Source organism: Anomaloglossus baeobatrachus, chromosome 5, assembly GCF_048569485.1.
Source record: "Anomaloglossus baeobatrachus isolate aAnoBae1 chromosome 5, aAnoBae1.hap1, whole genome shotgun sequence".
Classification (NCBI taxonomy): Eukaryota; Metazoa; Chordata; class Amphibia; order Anura; family Aromobatidae; genus Anomaloglossus; species Anomaloglossus baeobatrachus.
The window spans coordinates 146258597-146284726 of record NC_134357.1 but is presented as its reverse complement, the minus strand read 5'-3'; positions in this window follow the sequence as shown (position 1 = coordinate 146284726).

Here is a 26130-nt window from a genome sequence, read left to right as displayed (position 1 = left end):
GCCTGTGTGTCTGTGCATATGTGTACAGGCTATGTAATACCAGGGTTGTTGTGGGCTGTGTGTGTATATGTGTATAGGCTGTGTGTGTATATGTGTATAGGCTGTGTGTAATATGAGGGTGCTGCAGCCTGTGTGTATATGTGTACAGGCTGTGTGTAATATGGGGGTGCTGCATCGTGTGTGTGTGTGTGTGTCTGTGTGTGTGTGTGTATGTGTACAGGCTGTGTGTAATATGGGGGTGCTGCAGCCTGTGTGTCTGTGCATATGTGTACAGGCTATGTAATACCGGGGTTGTTGTGGGCTGTGTGTGTATATGTGTATAGGCTGTGTGTGTATATGTGTATAGGCTGTGTGTGTATATGTGTATAGGCTGTGTGTGATATGGGGTTGATGCAGCCTGTATATGTTTACAGGCTGTGTGTAATATAGGGGTGATGCAGCCTGTGTGTATTATGGGGGTGCCGCAGGGTGTGTGTGATATGGGGGTGCCGCAGGCTGTGTGTGATATGGGGGTGCTGCAGGGTGTGTGTGATATGGGGGTGCTGCAGGCTATGTGTGATATGGGGGTGCTGCAGCTTGTGTGGGATATGGTTGTGCTGCAGGGATGTGTGTGATATGGGGGTGCAGACAATGGTGAAATTGGTTTCTTATTCGGGGCTGAAGTTGGTTTCTTATTCGGCTATTATTTATTTTCTGTTTTTTTACAGCTTCCTCAGCAAAAATAAACCATCCCAAGTATATAATGCCATGCAGTCATGTGCCCTGTATTTAATATTATGCAGTCATGTGAACTGTATATAATACCACACAGTCATGTGCCCTGTATATAATACCAGGCAGTCATGTGCCCTGTATATAATACCAGGCAGTCATGTGCCCTGTATATAATACCAGACAGTCATGTGCCCTTTATATAATACCATGCAGTCATGTGCCCTGTATATAATACCAGGCAGTCATGTGCCCTGTATATAATACCATGCAGCCATGTGCCCTGTATATAATACCATGCAGCCATGTGCCCTGTATATAATACCAGGCAGTCATGTGCCCTTTATATAATACCAGGCAGTCATGTGCCCTTTATATAATACCATGCAGTCATGTGCCCTGTATATAATACCAGGCAGTCATGTGCCCTGTATATAATACCAGGCAGTCATGTGCCCTTTATATAATACCATGCAGTCATGTGCCCTGTATATAATACCATGCAGTCATGTGCCCTGTATATAATACCAGGCAGTCATGTGCCCTGTATATAATACCAGGCAGTCATGTGCCCTTTATATAATACCAGGCAGTCATGTGCCCTGTATATAATACCAGGCAGTCATGTGCCCTTTATATACGGTAATACCAGGCAGTCATGTGCCCTGTCGTGAATACACTTAAAAACACTTAACAAAATAAGACTGCCACAAAAATGGGCATCAAACTGGGCACTGAGGTATGTTATTGAAGGGGTTAAATGGCTTTGGGCCACTGATCTCACACTACATTTACATACCTAGTGATGCCCCACATTCAATTCATGCTACTCCAGCCTGGCCCAAATGGGTTGTGGGCATCAGAACTGGCATCAAAGTGGGCAGAAACCCAATTTTCACAGATTTCATTAATAGAGTTGAGCGAGTATGCTTGTCACTACTCGGTACTCGCACGAGTATCACTGTACTCGGGCTACTCGGCGGGGACCGAGTAATCTCGCGATACTCGTGCTGTACTCGTGGTCTTCATCCCTGCATGTTGGCGCTCTTTTGAGAGCCAGCCCTCATGCAGGGATTGGCTGGCAGACCACTGCAATGCCACAGCCCTGTTAGTTGTGGAATTGCAGTGATTGGCCGGCCTGCACAGCGTGACCGAGCCTTTATACCGGCGGGCGCGCTGTGCTCTGCACACAGCCATCCAGACAGTCAGTGCAGGGAGAGTGTTGCTGCTTCAGGGAAAGGTTTGCGTCCCTTTATAGTTATTTCCGTAGCAGGGCTGCAAACATTGTGACCAGAAGTCCTTCTCAGGACTATTGTAGTTGTATACAGGCAGGCAGGGTATAGCCAGGTCGGAGTACAGGAGCAGAGTCCTTCTCAGGACTATTGTTGCTGTATACAGGCAGGGCAGGCAGGGTATAGCCAGGTCGGAATACAGGCTAGTGACCAGAAGAGTCCTTCTCAGGACTATTGTAGATGTATACAGGCACGCAGGCAGGGTATATAGCCATTCCTAGTGGTGACTGTATACCAGCCTTCATCATATCTGGGGCTGGTGTACACAGTCTAAGGCCCCCTTCACACGTCTGTGAAAAACACGCACGTGTGTTACGGGCCGTTTTTCGGGTCCGTGTCCCGTTTTTGTGTCCGTTTTTATGGTCCGTGTGGCACCTGTGTGAATTGCGTATGCTAGCCGTGTTTGTGTGTAGAACGTCCGTGTGTGCGTGTGGAATTAACGTGTATGTGTACGTGGAATGTCCGTGTGGAATGTCCGTGTGTGTGATGCACAATGTCGTTTATAAATGTCGGCTGACAGCAGACAGAGTTGCGCGATGAGAATGAACTCGGGTGAACTTCACCCGACTTTATCCTCATACCGCGGCTCTGTCTGTGTCGAGTACTGATTAGCGGTCACCTGTGAAGGATTCACCGGTGACCGCTAATCCCCCGAGTGACTAAAGTTTCCCCCCCTCTCTCATACTCACCGTTCCTCGATCCCCGGCGCGGCGCTGCACGACATTCACACTGCTGCGGCGGCTTTTACTATTTTGAAAAAGCCGGCCGCTCATTAAACAATCTCCTATTCTCTGCTTTCCCCGCCCACCGGCGCCTATGATTGGTTGCAGTGAGACACGCCCCCGCGCTGAGTGACAGCTGTCTCACTGCACCCAATCATGAAAGGAATCTCGGGGAGACGCCTGACATGATTAATCTAGGATTTAGTGGCAGCTATGGGCTGCCATTAACTCCTTATTACCCCGATTTGCCAAAGCACCAGGGCAAATCGGGAAGAGCCGGGTACAGTTCCAGAACTGTCGCATATAATGTATGCGGCAATTCGGGGCGGCTGCTGACTGATATTGTTAGGGTGGGGGGCTCCCCGTAACGTGGAGCTCCCCATCCTGAGAATACCGGCCTTCAGCCGTATGGCTTTATCTGGCTGGCATTAAAATTGGGGGGGACCGCACGCCGTTTTTTTTTAATTATTTATTTATTTATTTTATTGCACAGCATAGACACGCCCACCGGCTGCTGTGATTGGGTGCAGTGAGGCACCTGTCACTCAGTGTGGGGGCGTGTCTCACTGCAACCAATCATAGGCGCCGGTGGGCGGGGAAAGCAGGGAATAGGAGATTGTTTAATGACCGGCCGACTTTTTCAAAATAGTAAAAGCCGCCGCAGCAGTGTGACTGCCGTGCAGCGCCGCGCCGGTGATCGGGGAACGGTAAGTATGAGAGAGGGGGGGAAACTGACCGACAGACTGTGAGAGAGGGACAGACAGACAGAGAGACTGACCGACGGACTCAGGGAGATTGACCGACATACACAGAAATAGAAAGAATAGCCGACATCACTAGAAATAAAAACACCAAACGGACACGGACTATAGGTAGATGCATACGTGTTTACTAACGTGTGTGCACATACCCATAGACTTTCATTGTGTCCACGTGTGCGTGCTCCATGCAGATAACGGACATGCATCCGTGCAAAACGCAAACACATACGGATCATGGACACGCACACACGGACATAATGAAATAACGCACGTGTGACCACAATCATAGATTAACATTGGTGCACGTTTGGCCGTGTCTCCGGTATATACGGAAACGGACCAAACACGCACGTGTATCACGGACGTGTGAAGGGGGCCTAAAACAGTCTTGAAAGTGTCAGACTTCTCAGTAATTGTCGCTCCTAAAAACCTGTTAGGTTCTTAGTGCGTCCGTGCTTGCATTTAAAAACCGCACGTGTGTGCCTGTCGGTGGCAGCGTACAGGTGCACTTGTGTGCGTTTTGCACAAACTTGGATATAACGCACAAGTCTAGTGAATAATACACGTCAGCAGTGTCTGATAGTGTCAAACTTCTCAGTAATTGTCGCTCCTAAAAACCTGATAGGTTCTTAGTGCGTCCGTGCTTGCATTTAAAAACCGCACGTGTGTGCCTGTCGGTGGCAGCGTATAGGTGCACTTGTGTGCGTTTTGTACAAACTTGGATATAACGCACAAGTCTAGTGAATAATACACGTCAGTCAGCAGTGTCTGATAGTGTTAAACTTCTCAGTAAATGTCGCTCCTAAAAACCTGTTAGGTTCTTAGTATGTCTATGCTTGCATTTAAAAAACGCACGTGTGTGGCTGTCGGTGGCAGCGTCAGGCTCCACATTGTCCCTGGATAGAGACGTGCATGATGGCCTGTAAACCTGAAGTGCCCATTGTAAGGAAGTGGGTCTATTGTAGTATAGCCCTTTGGCAGGGCAGCCAAAAATTTGGAGGCTCCACATTGTCCCTGGATAGAGATGTGCATGAGGGCCTCAAAACATTGTTCCCATTGCAAAGGAGCGGGTCTCCTGTTGTTGTAATGCCCATTCTGAAAGAATGGGCGAAAAAATTTACCACTGGAGGTATACCTGAAACAACGGCCTAACTATTGTAACGGTCATCATGGTGGCGCATGAGGAGAAGGAGGAGCAGTCCAGCGATTATCCAAAGTCCAGAAGTGTGTACCCATGGGTGAGTGGAGGTACATGGCAAATTCCCGTTACAAACTTTAAATTCCGCTGTCATTTGCTGGTGGTGTGGTGAAGTCTGGCCCAATCCAACCCTTGTTCATCTTGATCAGAGTCAGCCTGTCAGCATTTTCAGTTGACAGGCGGGTGCGTTTATCTGTAATGATTCCACCTGCGGCACTAAAAACACGCTCTGACAAAACGCTAGCGACAGGACTTCCAAGGCGTAGAGAGCCAATTCATGCCACGTGTCCAGCTTGGATACCCAATAATTGTAAGGCACAGAGGTCGGAGTACAGTTGTTCGATCTGCAAGGTACTCCTTGAGCATCTGGGCAGACTTAAGATTTCTTGTGGCACTACCCCGCACCTCAGGGGCTGTGGTACGTGAGGGGCTGAGAAAACTGTCCCACATCTTAAAGACTGTTCCCCTACCTCTGGCGGATTGGACTTGTGCCCCTCTCGGCTGTACGCCTTGGTTGTCCACTGATTCCTGACCTATGCCGCTAGCGTTTTGTGAGGGGAATGCTTTGCCTACTTCCGTGACTATGGCCTTCCGGAACTGCTGCATTTTGCCTGACCTCTCCGCCTCGGGAATAAGAGACATAAAGTTCTCCTTTTAGCGTGGGTCTAACAGTGTTACCAACCAGTAATGATTGTCGGCCAAGATGTTCTTAACACGAGGGTCACGAGACAGGCAGCTTACCATAAAGTCAGCCATGTGCGCCAGACTCTTAACAGCCATCACTTCAGTATCCTGACCAACACGATGACTGAACATGCTGTCCTCCTCCACCTCCTCATCATCATCATCTACCCTGTCCTCCGGCCAGCCACGCTGAACCGAGGATATGACTGGTGTGCATGTCATATCCTCAATTTGGCCGGAGAGTTGCTCCATGTCTTCATCCTCCTCCTCGTCATAGTCCTCCACTGCATGTTGTGATGAGACGAGGCTGGGCTGTGTGTTATCACCCACACCCACTACTGTTCCTTGCTCCAACTCATCGCGCTCCGCCTGCAATGCATCATGTTTGTTTTTGAGCAGAGACCATTTTAGAAGGAAGAGAAGCGGTATGGTGACGCTAATAATGTCGTCATCGCCGCTCACCATCTTGGTGGAGTCCTCAAAGTTTTGGCGGATGGTACATAGGTCGGACATCCATCTCCACTCCTCAGGTGTTATGTGTGGAGTTTGACCCATTTCCCGACGGCTTACGTGATGCAGATACTCAACAACTGCCCTCTTCTGCTCACATATCCTGACCAACATGTGCAGAGTTGAATTCCAACGCGTGGGGACATCACACACCAGTCTGTGAGCCGGAAGATGCAAACGGCGCTGAAAGCCGGCAAGGCCGGCTGAAGCAGTAGGTGACTTTCGAAAATGTGCAGACAGGTTGCGAACTTTTACCAGCAGATCAGACTGCTCTGGGTATGACTTTAGAAACCGCTGAACCACGAGGTTGAGCACATGGGCCACGCATGGAACATGTGTCAGCTGGCCTCACCTCAAAGTCGCCACCAGGTTCCGGCCATTGTCACACACGACCTTTCCTGGCTTTAGGTTCAGAGGTGTGAGCCAGTGATCTGCCTGCTGTTTCAGAGCTGTCCACACCTCTTCTGCATTGTGGGGTTTGTCACCTATGCAGATTAGCTTCAGCACAGCCTGTTGCCGCTTCGCCGAGGCAGTGCTGCAGTGCTTCTGTGTCGCCCTGGACAAGCCAGGGGCCACAGAGCACAACACTTACACACCCCACACTCCCTGCAGGCACATCATAGTCAAAACACAAAATCCTTGTTGCCTTCCCCAGGGGCTGTTGTCCACACCAGGGGGTGGGGCCAGGCGGTTGGTCTCCACCCACCAAGGAGTTCACAGTTCTGGAGGAGTGAAAACACAGGCAGTGAGAGTTAAGCTAAGGAAGTGGAAGGAGGAAAGTAGTAGAGAGGAGAAAAGTGACAGCAAAGAGCCTGAAGTTGGTCCGGGTGTGTGGCCCGGACAGGACAGCAAGGTTGGCAGGCGATGGTAACCGTCTGCAGTGGAGGCCGATTGGAGTCTGCCGTAAGGACCGTGGATGGGTGGTGACCCGGCGGTACCGGACCGGTATACAAAGAGAAGCCAGCACCACTGGCAGGGGCCTTTCGGATCCCGGCAAGGCTTGGAGTCGCCGTGAATTTGCCAAATCCGTTAGTGAAGGGGACCTCCGGGTTTCCAAACAGCCAAGTCCCGATAGAAGGCAACCGTCCAACCGTGAAGGGGAGACACCGCCACCGCCAAGGGCAACCGTCTCCCAGGGCCAGCGCCTGCGGGCAAAAGGGGCTCCTCCGGCCCATATCCAGGTTGGGGAGCGGGTTACCGGTGGGAACCCATCGCTACCAACACTGAACTTAGGTGCAGGGAGAGACAGTCATCACTAACCTGCAGGGAGGAACAACCGAAGCCGTCCGAGGGACCCGTCCATCCAGCCGCTTGTTTTACCGTGAACTGTGTCATCATCATTGGGCTGAGTGAGTACCTCCGTGCCGTGCGGCACAGCGCTGCCCCTACGACCCTGTACCTCATCAGGCCCCGCAACCCGCCTGTCATCCATCTCTACCCCATCACCGGGCCCCGGGACAACCAACCCCCCTACCCATGGAGGGGAGAAATAACAACAAAGCTGCTCCCTGTCACCGCTCCCGGGATCCCCGTCCAGAGCAGCGGTGATGTCCACACAATCACCACAACCGTGGGTGGCGTCACGGACAATATCCCCAAAACCCAAACCACCCCTTTTCACTCACGGGCGAGGAGCGACGCTCGAGTCCCCGGGATCCGGCCATCGCTCGAGCCACCGAGCAGCAGCAGCCGTAGAGCAGTGGCAGCCGGACCCGAGCAGTGGGAGAGCGCAGCGTCCCCTCCTCCGCCCGCGACACTTTCAGCTTGGGACTGGTGTGGAGGGTAAAGTGGATGAGGATGCGCAGGTGGAGGAGGAGGCTGAGGAGCATGACATTCCGGAGCTGTAGAGTGTGGGTGAAACCCTCACTGAGGTAGGACCTGCAAAACTTGGTGTGGGAAGGACGTGTTCCGTCCCTCGCTCAGACTGGGTCCCAGCTTCCACAATATTAACCCAGTGTGTCGTCAACGAGATGTAGCGGCCTTGCCCACAAGCACTTGTCCACGTGTCTGTGGTTAGGTGGACTTTGGCTGAAACAGCGTTGTTCAGGGCACGTGTGATGTTTTGTGACACGTGGTTATGCAATGCGGGGATGGCACACCGGGAGAAATAGTGGCGGCTGGGGACCGAGTAACGTGGGACAGCTGCCGCCATCAGGTCGCGGAATGCTTCTGTCTCCACCAGCCTAAAAGGCAACATTTCCAGCGCAAGCAGTCACGAAATGTTAGCATTTAGAAGTGTGGCATGTGGGGCGTTGGCAGTGTATTTGCGCCTGCGTTCAAAGGATTGCTGAATGGATAACTGAACGCTGCGCTGGGACAAGGACGTGCTTGATGATGGTGTTATTTCTGCGTGGGCAACTGCAGGTGCAGGGCCGGAGGAGGCTTGTTTGCGGGCAGCATGGACAAGGGATTGGCTCGCATGCACAACAAGCAAAGACGCAGCAGTGACATCAGCAAGCACTGCTCCTCGACTCTGTTGTACATCCCACAAAGTCGGGTGCTTGGCTGACATGTGCCTGATCATGCTGAAGGTGGTCAGGCTGCTAGTTTTGGTACCCCTGCTGATGCTGGCATGGCAGGTGTTGCAAATGGCCTTTTTAGAATCATCTAGAGGCAACTTAAAAAACTGCCAGACTCGGGAAGACCTAACATTTGTACAGGCACCTTGTGTCGTGTTGTTGTTCCGGGGAACGGTTGCCTGACGTCTGCCTGGGGCCACCACCCTGCTTCTTACTGCCTGTTGGGATGCTACGCCTCCCTCCCCCTGTGCACTGCTGTCCTTGCTCTGCATATCCTCCTGCCAGGTTGGGTCAGTTACTGGATCATCCACCACGTCGTCTTCCTCTTCCGCACCCTGCTCCTCCTCCTGACTTCCTGACAATTGTGTCTCATCATCGTCCACCCCTTGTTGAGACACGTTGCTAACTTCGTGAGAACATTGCTGCTCAAATATTTGGGCATCTGTACATACAATCTCGTCATGGCCCACTTCAACAGGAGCTGGCGAGAGGCCAGAATGTGTGAATGGAAACATGAACAGCTCTTCCGAGTGTCCAAGTGTGGGATCAGTAATGTCTGTGGACGTGTACTCGGCCTGGTGGTAGGAAGGAGGATCAGGTTCTGAAATGTGCGGTGCAGTATCACGGCTACTGACACTTGACCGTATGGAAGACAGAGTGTTTGTGGTGGTGCCAATCTGACTGGAAGCATTATCCGCTATCCAACTAACAACCTGTTGACACTGGTCTTGGTTCAAGAGCGGTGTACTGCTGCGGTCCCCAAGAATTTGGGACAGGACGTGCGAGCGAGTAGATGTGGCTCTTTGTTGTGGCGAAATTAGAGCTTGCACACGACCTTGGTCTCTGCCTGCACCACCATCACGTCCACTTCCTTGTTCGCTGCCAACGCCCTTGCGCATTTAGCAATCCTGTGCTGCTGTGTATTCACTAGACTTGTGCGTTATATCCAAGTTTGTGCAAAACGCACACAAGTGCACCTGAACACTGCCACCAACAGGCACACACGTGCGGTTTTTAAATGCAAGCACGGACGCACTAAGAACCTAACAGGTCTCTATCCAGGGACAATGTGGAGCCTCCCAATTTTTGGCTGCCCTGCCTAAGGGCTATACTACATTAGACCCACTTCCTTACAATGGGCACTTCAGGTTTACAGGCCATCATGCACGTCTCTATCCAGGGACAATGTGGAGCCTCCCAATTTTTGGCTGCCCTGCCTAAGGGCTATACTACAATAGACCCACTTCCTTACAATGGGCACTTCAGGTTTACAGGCCCTCATGCACGTCTCTATCCAGGGACAATGTGGAGCCTCCCAATTTTTGGCTGTCCTGCCAAAGGGCTATACTACAATAGACCCACTTCCTTACAATGGGCACTTCAGGTTTACAGGCCATCATGCACGTCTCTATCCAGGGACAACGTGGAGCCTCCCAATTTTTGGCTGCCCTGCGTAAAGCCCCCGTCACACTAAGCAACATCGCTAGCAACATCGCTGCTAACGAACAACTTTTGTGACGTTGCTAGCGATGTTGCTGTGTGTGACATCCAGCAACAACCTGGCCCCTGCTGTGAGGTCATTGGTTGTTGCTGAATGTCCTGGGCCATTTTTTAGTTGTTGCTGTCCCGCTGTGAAGCACAGATCGCTGTGTGTGACAGCGAGACAGCAACAACTAAATGTGCAGGCAGCAGGAGCCGGCTTCTGCGGAGGCTGGTAAGCACAGTAAACATTGGGTAACCAAGAAGCCCTGTCCTTGGTTACCCGATATTTTCCTTTGTTACCAGCCTCCGTCGCTCTCACTGTCAGTGCCGGCTCCTGCTCTGTGCACATTTAGCTGCAGTACACATCGGGTAATTAACCCGATGTGTGCTGTAACTAGGAGAGCAAGGAGCCAGCGCTAAGCGGTGTGTGCTGCTCCCTGCTCTGTGCACATGTAGCTGCAGCACACATCGGGTAATTAACCCGATATGTGCTGTAACTAGGAGAGCAGGGAGCCAGCGCTCAGTGTGCGCTGCTCCCTGCTCTCTGCACGTGTAGCTCCGTGCGCTGGTAACCAAGGTAAATATCGGGTTGGTTACCCGATATTTACCTTATTTACCAAGCGCAGCATCTTCCACGCGGCGCTGGGGGCTGGTCACTGGTTGCTGGTGAGCTCACCAGCAACTCGTGTAGCGACGCTCCAGCGATCCCTGCCAGGTCAGGTTGCTGGTGGGATCGCTGGAGCGTCGCAGTGTGACATCTCACCAGCAACCTCCTAGCAACTTACCAGCGATCCCTATCGTTGTTGGGATCGCTGGTAAGTTGCTTAGTGTGACTGGACCTTAAGGGCTATACTACAATAGACCCACTTCCTTACAATGGGCACTTCAGGTTTACAGGCCCTCATGCACGTCTCTATCCAGGGACAATGTGGAGCAGCCTCCCAATTTTTGGCTGCCCTGCCTAAGGGCTATACTACAATAGACCCACTTCCTTACAATGGGCACTTCAGGTTTACAGGCCCTCATGCACGTCTCTATCCAGGGACAATGTGGAGCCTCCCAATTTTTGGCTGTCCTGCCAAAGTTCTATACTACAATAGACCCACTTCCTTACAATGGGCACTTCAGGTTTGCAGGCCCTCATGCACGTCTCTATCCAGGGACAATGTGGAGCCTCCCAATTTTTGGCTGCCCTGCCTAAGGGCTATACTACAATAGATCCACTTCCTTACAATGGGCACTTCAGGTTTACAGGCCCTCATGCACGTCTCTATCTAGGGACAATGTGGAGCCTCCCAATTTTTGGCTGTCCTGCCAAAGGGCTATACTACAATAGACCCACTTCCTTACAATGGGCACTTCAGGTTTACAGGCCATCATGCACGTCTCTATCCAGGGACAATGTGGAGCCTCCCAATTTTTGGCTGCCCTGCCTAAGGGCTATACTACAATAGACCCACTTCCTTACAATGGGCACTTCAGGTTTACAGGCCCTCATGCACGTCTCTATCCAGGGACAATGTGGAGCCTCCCAATTTTTGGCTGCCCTGCCTAAGGGCTATACTACAATAGACCCACTTCCTTACAATGGGCACTTCTGGTTTACAGGCCCTCATGCACGTCTCTATCCAGGGACAATGTGGAGCTTCCCAATTTTTGGCTGTCCTGCCAAAGGGCTATACTACAATAGACCCACTTCCTTACAATGGGCACTTCAGGTTTACAGGCCATCATGCACGTCTCTATCCAGGGACAACGTGGAGCCTCCCAATTTTTGGCTGCCCTGCCTAAAGGCCCCGTCACACTAAGCAACATCGCTAGCAACATCGCTGCTAACGAACAACTTTTGTGACGTTGCTAGCGATGTTGCTGTGTGTGACATCCAGCAACAACCTGGCCCCTGCTGTGAGGTCATTGGTTGTTGCTGAATGTCCTGGGCCATTTTTTAGTTGTTGCTGTCCCGCTGTGAAGCACAGATCGCTGTGTGTGACAGCGAGACAGCAACAACTAAATGTGCAGGCAGCAGGAGCCGGCTTCTGCGGAGGCTGGTAAGCACAGTAAACATTGGGTAACCAAGAAGCCCTGTCCTTGGTTACCCGATATTTTCCTTTGTTACCAGCCTCCGTCGCTCTCACTGTCAGTGCCGGCTCCTGCTCTGTGCACATTTAGCTGCAGTACACATCGGGTAATTAACCCGATGTGTGCTGTAACTAGGAGAGCAGGGAGCCAGCGCTCAGTGTGCGCTGCTCCCTGCTCTCTGCACGTGTAGCTCCGTGCGCTGGTAACCAAGGTAAATATCGGGTTGGTTACCCGATATTTACCTTATTTACCAAGCGCAGCATCTTCCACGCGGCGCTGGGGGCTGGTCACTGGTTGCTGGTGAGCTCACCAGCAACTCGTGTAGCGACGCTCCAGCGATCCCTGCCAGGTCAGGTTGCTGGTGGGATCGCTGGAGCGTCGCAGTGTGACATCTCACCAGCAACCTCCTAGCAACTTACCAGCGATCCCTATCGTTGTTGGGATCGCTGGAAAGTTGCTTAGTGTGACTGGACCTTAAGGGCTATACTACAATAGACCCACTTCCTTACAATGGGCACTTCAGGTTTACAGGCCCTCATGCACGTCTCTATCCAGGGACAATGTGGAGCCTCCCAATTTTTGGCTGCCCTGCCTAAGGGCTATACTACAATAGACCCACTTCCTTACAATGGGCACTTCAGGTTTACAGGCCCTCATGCACGTCTCTATCCAGGGACAATGTGGAGCCTCCCAATTTTTGGCTGTCCTGCCAAAGTTCTATACTACAATAGACCCACTTCCTTACAATGGGCACTTCAGGTTTGCAGGCCCTCATGCACGTCTCTATCCAGGGACAATGTGGAGCCTCCCAATTTTTGGCTGCCCTGCCTAAGGGCTATACTACAATAGATCCACTTCCTTACAATGGGCACTTCAGGTTTACAGGCCCTCATGCACGTCTCTATCTAGGGACAATGTGGAGCCTCCCAATTTTTGGCTGTCCTGCCAAAGGGCTATACTACAATAGACCCACTTCCTTACAATGGGCACTTCAGGTTTACAGGCCATCATGCACGTCTCTATCCAGGGACAATGTGGAGCCTCCCAATTTTTGGCTGCCCTGCCTAAGGGCTATACTACAATAGACCCACTTCCTTACAATGGGCACTTCTGGTTTACAGGCCCTCATGCACGTCTGTATGCAGGGGCATTGGTGAACCTCACAATTTTGGACTGCCCTGGCAAAGGAAAATACTACAAAGACTCACTTCCTCAAAATGGGCACATTAGACTCAAGAGGCCTTCATGTACATCTCTTCTCAGGGACATGGGAGTGCCACACAATGTTTTCACGTAAAATCTTTCATGTAATCTCCAAAAGTAACTTACACCAGCTCTATCTCACTATTGGGTATGTGCCCTTAACATTTCCGCCATGAAAATTCATTTTGGTGTCATTTTTGAAGGTTTTCTGGTGAGTCCGTAAAAATGGCGTAAAACGCGGACAAAATTGTTCACAGCTGTGACTTTTGAGTGATAAATGCTTCAAGGAGTCTTCCCCATGCTGTTGCCATGTCATTTGAGCACTCTTCTGAGACTTTTGTGACATTTTTAGGGTTTCTACATGCTGCCGGGGGTCATTTCAGAAAAATACTCGGGTCTCCCATAGGATAACATCGGGCTCGGTGCTCGGGCCGAGTACACGAGTATCTTGGGATGCTCGGCCCGAGCCTCGAGCACCCGAGCTTTTTAGTACTCGCTCACCACTATTCATTAAGTAACAAGTGTTTTTGAGGGGTTAAATGGCTTTGTGACACCGATACCTCACCATAAATACATACCTAGTGATGCCCCTCATTTTCCCACTTTGATGCCAGTTCTGATTCTTGAAATCCATTTGGGCCAGGCTGGAGTAACTTGAATTGGATGTGGGGCATCACTAGGTATGTAAATGTAGTGTGAGATCAGTGGCCCAAAGCCATTTAACCCCTTCAATAACATACCTCAGTGCCCAGTTTGATGTCCATTTTTGTGGCAGTCTTATAATTTTTTTTAGGTGTTTTTAAGTGTATTCACAACAGGGCACATGACTGCATGGTATTATATACAGGGCACATGACTGCATTGTATTATATACAGGGCACATGACTGCATGGTATTATATACAGGGCACATGACTGCATGGCATTATATACAGGGCACATGACTGCCTGGTATTATATACAGGGCACATAACTGCATAGTATTATATACAGGGCACATGACTGCATGGTATTATATACTGGGCACATGACTGCATGGTATTATATACAGGGCACATAACTGCCTGGTATTATATACAGTCATGGCCAAAAGTTTTGAGAATGCTACAAATATTAATTTTTACAAAGTCTACTGCTTAAGTTTTTCTAATGGCAATTTGCATATACTCCAGAATGTCATAAAGAGTGATCAGCTTAACAGCAATTACTTGCAAAGTCAATATTGGCTAAGAAAATGAACTTTAACCCCCAAAACACATTTCAACATCATTGCATTCCTGCCTTAAGAGGAGCAGCTAACATTGTTTTAGTGATTGTTCCAGTAACACAGGTGTGGGTGTTGATGAGGACAGGGCTGGCGAAAAATCAGTCATGATTAGGTAAGAATGACACCACTGGACACTTTAAAAGGAGGCTGATGCTTGGTATCATTGTTTCTCTTCAGTTAACCATGGTTATCTCTAAAGAAACACGTGCAGCCATCATTGCTCTGCACAAAAATGGCCTAACAGGGAAGAGTATCGCAGCTGCAAAGATTGCACCTCAGTCAACAATCTATCGCATCATCAAGAACTTCAAGGAGAGAGCTTCCATTGTTGCCAAAAAGGCTCCAGGGCGCCCAAGAAGGACCAGCAAATGCCAGGACCGTATCTTAAAACTGTTTCAGCTGCGGGATCGGACTACCAGCAGTGCCGAGCTAGCTCAGCAATGGCAGCAGGCTGGTGTGAGTGCTTCTGCTCGCACTGTGAGGTGGAGACTTTTGAGCAAGGCCTGGTTTCAAGGAGGGCAGCAAAGAAGCCACTTCTCTCCAGAAAAAACATCAGGGACCGACTGATATTCTGCAAAAGGTACAGGGAGTGGACTGCTGAGGACTAGGGTAAAGTCATTTTCTCAGATGAATTCCCTTTTCGATTGTTTGGGACATCTGGAAAACAGCTTATTAGGAGAAGAAGAGGTGAGCGCTACCACCAGTTTTGTCTCATGCCAACTGTTAAGCATCCTGAAACGATTCATGTGTGGAGTTGCTTCTCAGCCAAGGGAATCGGCTCACTCACAGTCTTGCCTAAAAAGACAGCCATGAATAAAGAATGGTACCAGAATGTCCTCCAAGAGCAACTTCTCCCAACTGTCCAAGAGCAGTTTGGCGCCCAACAATGCCTTTTCCAGCATGATGGAGCACCTTGCCATAAAGCAAAGGTGATCACTAAATGGCTCATGGAACAAAACATAGAGATTTTGGGTCCATGGCCTGGAAACTCCCCGGATCTTAATCCCATTGAGAACTTGTGGGCAATCATCAAGAGACGGGTGGACAAACAAAAACCAACCAATTCTGGCAAAATGCAAGCATTGCTTATGCAAGAATGGACAGCTATCAGTCAGGATTTGGTCCAGAAGTTGATTGAGAGCATGCCAGGGAGAATTGCAGAGATCCTGAAGAAGAAAGGTCAACACTGCAAATATTGACTTGCTGCATTAACTCATTCTAAGGGCTGGTTTACACTAAGCGACAGCGACAACGAGGTCGCTGTTACGTCACCATTTTCTGTGACGTAACAGCGACCTTGTAAGTCTCTGTTATGATCGCTGCTTAGCTGTCAAACACAGCAGCCGAAGCAGCAATCATAACCGCGAGAGCAGGGAGCCGCGCACACTGCTTAGCGCTGGCTCCTTGCTCTCCTAGCTACAGTACACATCGGGTTAATTAACCCGATGTGTACTGCAGCTACATGTGCAGAGAGCAGGGAGCCGCGCACACTGCTTAGCGCTGGCTCCTTGCTCTCCTAGCTACAGTACACATCGGGTTAATTAACCCGATGTGTACTGCAGCTACATGTGCAGAGAGCCGGAGCCGGCAGCACAGGCAGCGTGAGAGCTGCGGAGGCTGGTAACTAAGGTAAATATCGGGTAACCACCTTGGTTACCCGATGTTTACCCTGGTTACAGCTTACCGCAGCTGCCAGATGCCGGCTCCTGCTCCCTGCTCGCTTCATTTCGTCGCTCTCTCGCTGTCACACACAGCGATCTGTGTGTCACAGCGGGAGAGCGCCTTTGAAGAAAACGAACCAGGGCTGTGTGTAACGAGCAGCGATCTCGCAGCAGGGGCCAGATCGCTGCTCAGTGTCACACACAGCGAGATCGCTAATGAGGTCACTGTTGCGTCACCAAAACCGTGCCGTAGCAGCGATTTCGGTAGCGATCTCGCTATGTGTGAAGCACCCCTAAAGGCCCAGTCACACACAACGACTTACCAGTGATCCCGAAAACGATGCAACCTCATAGGGATCGCAGGTAAGTCACTGGGAGGTCGCAGGTGAGATGTCACACAGTCAGATCTTACCAGCGATGCAGGAACAATACAGGTCGCAGTAGCGACCTGTATAACGATCTCAGCAGTCACTGTGACCCTGTCACACAGCGTCAAACACAGCAATGTGTCCTGCCCAGCAGGACGTCGCCTTTGAAGAAAATGACCTGGACCATTCAGCAACGACTAGCGATCTCACAGCAGGGGCCTGATCGCTGGTAAGTGTCGGTGACTCAGCTGCGATGTCGCTAGCGATCTCGTTATGTGTGACAGTACCTTAACTGTCAATAAAACCTTTTGGAACTCATAATATGATTGCAGTTATATTTCTCTATGTGATGTAAACATCAGACAAACACAATTAAAAACCAGAGGGCAACAGATCATGTGAAAATATCATTTTGGTGTCATTCTCAAAACTTTTGGTCATGACTGTACAGGGCACATGACTGCATGGTATTATATACAGGGCACATGACTGCATAGTATTATATACAGGGCACATGACTGAATGGTATTATATACTGGGCACATGACTGCATGGTATTATATGCAGGGCACATGGCTGTCTGGTATTATATACAGGGCACATGGCTGCATGGTATTATATACAGGGCACATGGCTGCATGGTATTATATACAGGGCACATGACTGCCTGGTTTTATATACAGGGCACATGGCTGCCTGGTATTATATACAGGGTACATGGCTGCATGGTATTATATACAGGGCACATGACTGCATGGTATCATATACAGGGCACATGGCTGCCTGGTATTATATACAGGGCACATGACTGCATGGTATTATATACAGGGCACATGACTGCATGGTATTATATACAGGGCACATGGCTGCATGGTATTATATACAGGGCACATGACTGCATGGTATCATATACTTGGGATGGTTTATTTTTGTTGAGAAACCTGTAAAAAAAACAGAAAACAAATAGGTGAATAAAAAACTAGACAAATAAGAAACCAACTTCAGAATCGTGGAGTGCAGCCGGCTGTGCGTGTGTGTGTTTGTGTGTGTCTGTGTGTGTGTGTGTGTAGTAACTGTCTCTGTCTCTCCCCCAGTATCTGTCTGTCTGTCTCTGTCTGTCTGTCTCTCTGTCTCTTTCCCTGTTTGTCTGTCTGTGTCTATGTCTCTGTGTCTATCTCTCTGTCTCTGTATCAGTCTCTCTCTATATCTCTCTATCTCTGTGTCTGTTTGTGTGTGTGTCTGTCTCTCTCTATCTCTGTCTCAATCCTCACAAGATCTCTTTCTCTACTCCCCTCTCATCTCCTCTTCCCACCATCGCATCCAAGATTTATTCCGTGCCTCCCCCATACTCTGGAATGCTCTGCCACAGCACATCAGACTCTCGCCTACCTTGACAAGCTCGAAAAGGAACCTGAAGACCCTGCTGGGCGGCTACAGTGCGTGGAGTCCCCGCCCCCCTTTCCTGCACCCTCCCACACTTTCCCCCGCAGCTGTACTCTCCCCACAACCTTCCCCGGCACTGCTGTGGGACCCGTGAGCTGAGGGGAGGGGCCTGGCGGCAGCTGCACACGGTGTCACCGCCAGCACCGGGCCCCCTGCTCAGGATCGCACATTCAAATGTACCAGCATCACAGATCACAGATGCCAATACATTTGAAAGCACTGATGAGAGGAAGCGTTGCGCTTCTTCTCATCACTGTCCCGCTGTCTGTGTCTGACAGTTCAGGACAGCGTTGACGTCACTACTGTGCTGATATGTCCTGACCAGACAGCGTGCGAATGTGCAGGAGCAGAGGGGACTGAGGAGGGGTAAGTATGTATTCCCTACATGTGTTCCCTATGGGGGTAGGGGGGTCGGTGGAGAACGATGGTGGGGGGGTCGGTACAGAGCGCCATGTGTGTGTGTGGGGGGGGTTGCAGAGCCCGATGTGTGTGTGGGGTTCAGAGAACTATGTGTGTGTGCGGTGCAGAGCCCTATGTGTGTGTGCGGTGCAGAGCCCTATGTGTGTGTGCGGTGCAGTGCCCTTTGTGTGTGTGCGGTTCAGAGGCCTAAGTGTGTGTGCGGTGCAGAGCCCTATGTATGTGTGCGGTGCAGAGCCATATGTGTGTGTGTGTGGTGTGCAGAGCCCTATGTGTGTGTGCGGTGCAGAGCCCTATGTGTGTGTGGTGTGCAGAGCCCTGTGTGTGTGCGGTGCAGAGCCATATGTGTGTGTGCGGTGCAGAGCCCTATGTGTGTGTGGGGTGCAGAGCCCTATGTTTGTATGTGGTGCAGAGCCCTATGTGTGTGTGGTGTGCAGAGCCCTATGTGTGTGTGCGGTGCAGAGCCGATTTGTGTGTGGGGAGTGCAGAGCCTTATGTGTGTGCGGTGCAGAGCCATATGTTAGTGCGGTGCAGAGCCCTATGTGTGTGTAGGGTGCAGAGCCCTACGTGTGTGTGCGGTGCAGAGCCCTATGTGTGTGTGGGGTGCAGAGCCATATGTGTGTGTGCAGTGCAGAGCCCTATATGTGTGTGCGGTGCGGAGCCCTATGTGTGTGTGCGGTGAAGAGCCCTATGTGTGTGTAGGGTGCAGAGCCCTATGTGTGTGTGCGGTGCAGAGCCCTATGTGTGTGTGGGGTGCAGAGCCATATGTGTGTGTGCAGTGCAGAGCCCTATATGTGTGTGCGGTGCGGAGCCCTATGTGTGTGTGCGGTGCAGAGCCCTATGTGTGTGTGTGGTGCAGAGCCATATCTGTGTGTGGTGTGCAGAGCCATATGTGTGTGTGCGGTGCAGAGTCCAATGTGTGTGTGCGGTGCAGAATCCGATGTGTGTCTGCGGTGCAGAGTTCGATGTGTGTGGGTTGCAAAGCCATATGTGTGTGTGCGGTGCAGAGTCTGATGTGTGTCTGCGGTGCCGAGTCCGATGTGTGTGCGGTGCAGAGCCCTATGTGTGTGTGGTGTGCAGAGCCCTATGTGTGTGTGCCGTGCAGAGTCCGATGTGTGTGTTGTGTGCAGAGCCCTATGTGTGTGTGCGGTGCAGAGCCTGATGTGTGTGTGGGGAGTGCAGAGCCCTATGTGTGTGTGGTGTGCAGAGCCCTATGTGTATGTGGGGTGCAGAGCCCTATAAGTGTGTGGGGTGCACAGCCCTATGTGTGTGTGCGGTGCAGAGCCCTATGTGTGTGTGGGGTGCAGAGCCCTATGTGTGTGTGGGGTGCAGAGCCCTATGTGTGTGTGCGGTGCAGAGCCCTATGTGTGTGTGCAGTGCAAAGCCCTATGTGTGTGACCGGTGCAGAGCCATATGTGTGTGTGGTGTGCAGAGCCATATGTGTGTGTGCAGTGCAGAGTCCGATGTGTGTGTGTGGTGCAGAGTCCAATGTGTGTCTGCGGTGCAGAGTCTGATGTGTGTGTGTGGTGCAGAGCCAAATGTGTGTGTGCAGTGCAGAGTCCGATGTGTGTGCGGTGCAGAGTCCGATGTGTGTGTGGTGTGCAGAGCCCTATGTGTGTGTGCAGAGCAGAGTCCGATGTGTGTGTGGTGCAGAGCCATATGTGTGTGTGCGGTGGAGAGCCATATGTGTGTGTGCGGTGCAGAGCCCTATGTGTGTGTGCGGTGCAGAGTCCGATGTGTGTGTGGTGCAGAGCTCTATGTGTGTGTGGTGTGCAGAGCCCGATGTGGTGTGTGGTGCAGAGCCCTATGTGGTGGAGGAGTGCAGAGCCCGATGTGGTGTGAGGTGCAGAGCCCGATGTGGGGCTGTTATTTCCAATGCTGTAGTGATAGCAGGTCAGTGCTGGGGCAGAATACTGACAGGGAATGTGCATGCAGGGGGCGGGCAGGGGGCGGGGCTGGACACTGGGGTGGGCTGGACAGTGAGGGCGGGTGGTGCCAGGTCTGACTGGGAGGTTTAGCACAGAAAGTTATCATGTTTGCTGGAGGTGAATGGAAACAAAGAGCTGCAGAGAATAAAGGGATAATTAAAGAGGAACAAAAGTTAGAAAACAAAAAATAACAATGTAGGGGTGTTTTATATGACAATACAGCACAGATTAGCTTAACAAAAAATGTTGAGTTTATGTCGGACAACTCCATTAATACAAGTGTATTGAGTGAGGCTGTGCCCACTAGTCGGATTCGCAGACATCTGGTAGGATTTAAAAGTCTGCAGTCACAAAGAGTGGCATTCTAGACCGGACAACCACTTTAAGGCTGGATTCTCAAGTTGTGGCTGCAGTATGGGAAGACACCTGCATGCAGTTGCAAACCAGAGTAAAATAAAGGTTTTACTAGCATAATTGTGGAAATTTTAAGAGGATTTTCTCTGGTATATAGCAGCCACATTTTGATAAATCAGTCTGCAACTGGCTGTACTCTCACCACTTAAATGGAATCTGTCAGCAGGTTTTTTGATACCTCATTTGAGCAGCATTATGTAGGCAAAGAAATTCTGAATCCAATGATGTGTCACTTAAGCTGGGTTCACACTAAGCGACAGCGACAACGACATCGCTGTTACGTCACCATTTTCTGTGACGTAACAGCGACCTTGTAAGTCGCTGTTATGATCGCTGCTTAGCTGTCAAACACAGCGACGCAGCAGCGATCATAACGTCGCTACATGTGCAGAGAGCAGGGAGCTGCGCTTAGCGCTGGCTCCTTGCTCTCCTAGGTACAGTACACATCGGGTTAATTAACCCGATGTGTACTGCAGCTACATGTCACAGTGCAGAGAAGCAGGGAGCCGCGCACACTGCTTAGCGCTGGCTCCTTGCTCTCCTAGCTACAGTACACATAGGGTTAATTACCCGATGTGTACTGCAGCTACATGTGCACAGAGCAGGAGCCGGCGCTGGCAGCAAGAGCGGAGGCTGGTAACGAAGGTAAATATCGGGTAACCAGGGAAAGGTCTTCCCTTGGTTACCCGATGTTTACGCTGGTTACAGCTTTCCGCAGCTGCCAGACGCCGGCTCCTGCTCCCTGCTCGCTTCATTTCGTCGCTCTCTCGCTGTCACACACAGCGATGTGTGTGTCACAGCGGGAGAATGACGACCAAAAAATGAAGCTGGACATTCAGCAACGACCGGCGACCTCACAGCAGGGGCCAGGTCGTTGCTGGATGTCACACACAGCGACAACGACGGGACGTCGCTGCAACGTCAAAGAAAATGGTGACGTAGCAGCGACGTCGTTGTCGTTGTCGCTGTGTGTGACACCAGCTTTAGATTACTGGGTGCAGTAGTTGTAACTAGTGATGATTGAGTGTGCTTGACACTGCTCGATACTCGATTGAGCATCGGGGTGTTCGGAATACTCGGTGATCAATCGAGTACTATGGGTGGTCGAGCCAAATGCTCAACTCCCTTTTCTTTTACTTGCCCTGACACAGCCCCTGGCCCCCACAGGCCCTATCATCCATGTGCAGCAGGCAGCAAACATCGCCTGGGAACCTCTGTTCTGTCTTCATGGCTATCACAGTCCCTATCATCCAGGTACAGCTGGCATCGCCCAGCAACTTCCGTTCCATCTGCACCATCCAAATGTCCCCCTGCCCCTGACCAAAGTATCTGTGTAGTTACGGTAGTTCCTCTTGAGTCCCTGTTCTGGAAAAAAAATATCTCTCTCTTTTTCCAGGGGATTGCGTGATACTGTAATGCTTGCTTCATTCTCCCTCTCTCCTTCTATCTGCCCTCTCTCCTTCCCTGGATGTCAATTATGCCTGAATGAGAGGAGAATGAAGCATGAAGCCAGCACTGGCCATAGGGATCTTGTGACATAACAGTGTCACGCAAGCCCCAGGAGAACCCGTGCTGACACTGCTGGAATGGCGCCAGCAACAGAGGTTAGAATAAGGGTTGTTATTTTACAGAGGGGAAAATATAGCTATTGACAAGGAGTTGTCTTTAACAATATAAACAGACTCACCACAATATGCAAGTTGAAATATATTCTATGATGATTTATAGTATATTTAGAGTAAATACAATAGATAGAGCAAATGTTCCATTATAGTAGGCCTATTAAAATTCTAAATTAAAAATCAATAATTTGCTTTCTGAAATCCACCCACCTATTTGGGCCCATGCATTAAATAAGCATATATAACTTAAATGACATGATTTTTCCTAGAGAGATCATAATATCTATTTTATTTCTCTATAGAAGGACTCTAGCAACAGCAGCCCATAATCTGTCCATGTACACACCCTGAAAGATGAGATTAAGGGTATGTGCGCACGTTGCTTTTTACCTGCTTTTTACCTGCTTTTTTGCTGCTTTTTCTTCTGCGCTGTTTAATGCCAAAATGGATGTGTTCTTCTATTCAAGCAAAGTCTATGGGAATTTGGGTTTCTTGTTCACACTATGTTGTTCAAAATGCTGCCTTTTTGTGGCAGAACTTTGGTCAAAAACTCAGCTTTGCAGTGCAAAACCCAAATGGCAAAAACAATTGACATGTTGCTTCTTTGAAAAGCTGAGTTTTTGACCAAAGTTCTGCCACAAAAAGGCAGCATTTTGAACAACATAGTGTGAACAAGAAACCCAAATTCACATAGACTTTGCTTGAATAGAAGAACACATCCATTTTGGCATTAAACAGCGCAGAAGAAAAAGCAGCAAAAAAGCAGGTAAAAAGCAGGTAAAAAGCAACGTGCGCACATACCCTAACTGTTTCAGTGAAATCTTTTCACAGTTGTGCATCCAGTCTAGAAGTAGAGGCATGCACATAGGCTTATCCTACGCTTTCAAATGCCACATCATCAATGAGGTCATCTGACATGCTGCACAGTCTATGCTTGGCTGTAGTGTACAGAATCTAAGGATAGAATTTCACCATGTCATACCAAGGGAGGAAAGAATAAAGGGAATTTTACCTATAAAAACAATTTAAAACTTATACATGTAATTATTACATTCTATGAGTTCATATTACAGGATAAAATAAATATAATCCAAGCAAAAGTAGGGCAAAACTAGGCACTGTTAAACCAGGGTGTGGAGTTTACTGCTAATTACGGTAAGAAAGCTACCATAAAACAAAACAAAACAAAAAAAACAGTTGTGGTGCACAGCTACTAAATCCTAGAAATGGGAAGCAAAATGCTGTAGTTATTGTGAACAAGATGTAGCAGCATTCACTTTTTGAAGTAAAATATCAGTCTTTATTGGATTCTGTTTTGCAAATGAACATGCTTCTGACACAGACTTGTAGAAGCGTGTAAACACGCAAAACACCCGTCGTCTGGCTGCACACTGTCAGATCCCTGGCTTACCTGTATGTTTTAAAGGAATCCAATAACAACTGATATTTTACTCAAGATGGTGAATGGCGCTACATCTATTCACAAGATAAAATACCGTATTTTTCATTTTATAAGACGCACTGGATTATAAGATGCACTCCAAATTTAGAGAAAAAAAAGGTAAAAAAAAACAAAACATGGGGTCCATTTTATAATCCGGTGGTGTCTTACCTGAGGGGGATGGCAGCAGTGGTGGGCACAGGAGGCAGGGGCAGTGCTGGAGTAGACAATGCTGCGGGTGATGCAGAGGGGCACCTAGATACTTACTGCCGGCTGCGGCGTTGCTCTGTCCTGGAGCTACGAGCTCTACTCTTTGGTACTGGGCTCTGCTCTGCGCTGGGGCTAAAAAAAAAATGGAGTCCGGAGTCGGCATCTTCGCTAATTAGAGCTTGAGCCAAGATCTACATCTTTGCATGCGCCAACTCAAGGTGCCATTATTTGAAATACTCACTGCCGCCGGACGCACAGATGCCCACCGCCGTCAGCCGCACAGATGCCTGCCGCACGGAGGCCCATAGCCCTGGCACAGAGTAGCGCCCGCAGCACAGCGCACAGCATTGCCCCTACCTCCTGTTACCCCTCTCTACACCCCCCAGTAAGCTACATTCAGATTATAAGAAGCACCCCTCATTTTCCTCCAAAAGTTTTAAGAGGAAAATTGTGTCTTATAATTTGAAAAATACGGTAAATCTTTATCTTTTAAGTCAGTAAACAGAAAAAAATAACTAGTCCTCACTGGTTTATTCCTTTTAATTGAAAATAAAATGATGACAAATAATAGGCTGTTGACACTACTTATTCAATATCCATTTCAGCCCTTTTATATATCAATATGTGATTTTTTTCAGCAATTGGGATAAACCATGCTTGCTGAAGTGGCCTAAACTTTGCTATCTGTCATCACATTCTCAGTCAGGTTGAGTTCACATGTCCTGTAATTATTAGAGATGAGCAAACCGGTCGCGGTTCGGCTTGAGTTCGGTTCGACGAACGGAGGTCTCGTTCGAGTTCGGTTCGTCGAACGTTCGACGAACCGAACTCGAACCGCATAGGAAACAATGGCAGGCAATCACAAACACATAAAAGCACCTAGAAAACACCCTCAAAGGTGTCCAAAAGGTGACAAACAACTCACAACACAACACAAACACATGGGGAAGTGACAAGGACATATACTCATGCGAAAACAAAAGAGCTGGACAAGGAAAAAGAGGAGGAGACACAGATATAGGCATGGCACGCCCTTCTAAAATCATGTAAAACACCGCAAGGTGACTCCAAGCGGAGTCTCCCTTTTTTTTCCAAAAATTGGGCCACACAGACACTAACCCCTTCAGTGGCAGCACTTGTGCCCTAGTTGTACACTTCACAGCTAGATTTGCATCAAGCACATTTAAAAATATGCCATACTTAACCGTCCCCAGGATGACACCGGGGTAGGTAGCAAAGTCTTTCCTGATCCCAGCTCTGTTCATCTTGGATCATTTTTAAAAACAATGTAAGCAAGGGTTACTCCAAGCGGAGTCTCCCTTTTTTTCCAAAAATTGGGCCCCACACACACCACCCATTCAGTGGCAGCACTTGTGCCCTAGTTGTACACTTCACAGCTAGATTTGCATCAAGCACATTCAAAAATACGCCATACTTAACCGTCCCCAGGATGACACTGGGGTAGGTAGCAAAGTCTTTCCTGATCCCAGCTCTGTTCATCTTGGATCATTTTTAAAAACAATGTAAGTAAGGGTTACTCCAAGCGGAGTCTCCCTTTTTTTCCAAAAATTGGACCACACAGACACTAAACCCTTCAGTGGCAGCACTTGTGCCCTAGTTGCAAACAGGATGTTTTGATTTGCATCAAGCACATTCCAAATCCACAAGCATTTACTCTCCCCAGGATGACACAGGGGCAGTAAATTCCTTGTGGATCCATGACTTGTTCATTTTGATGAACGTTAGTCTGTCCACATTGTCACTGGACAGACGCGTGCTCTTATCTGTCAGCACACACCCAGCAGCACTGAAGACACGTTCAGAGACAACGCTGGCAGCTGGACACGACAAAATCTCCAAGGCGTAAGTGGAGAGCTCTGGCCATTTTTCAAGATTTGAAGCCCAAAATGAGCAAGGCTCCATTTGCAAAGTCATGGCATCGATGTTCATTTGGAGATACTCCTGTATCATCCTCTCCAGCCGTTGACTATGTGTCAGACTTGTTGTCTCTGGTGGCCTTGCAAAGGAGGGTCTAAAAAAATTATGAAAAGATTCAATAAAATTGCTGTTACCAGCACCAGATACGGTGCTAATGGTACGGGTAGACTGTTGGAGATGACGAGACCGTCCCTTGTTTGTCAAGTTACAACTGGGAGATTCACTCCCTGCACCTGCATGGTTGTTTGGTGGAAATGTCGC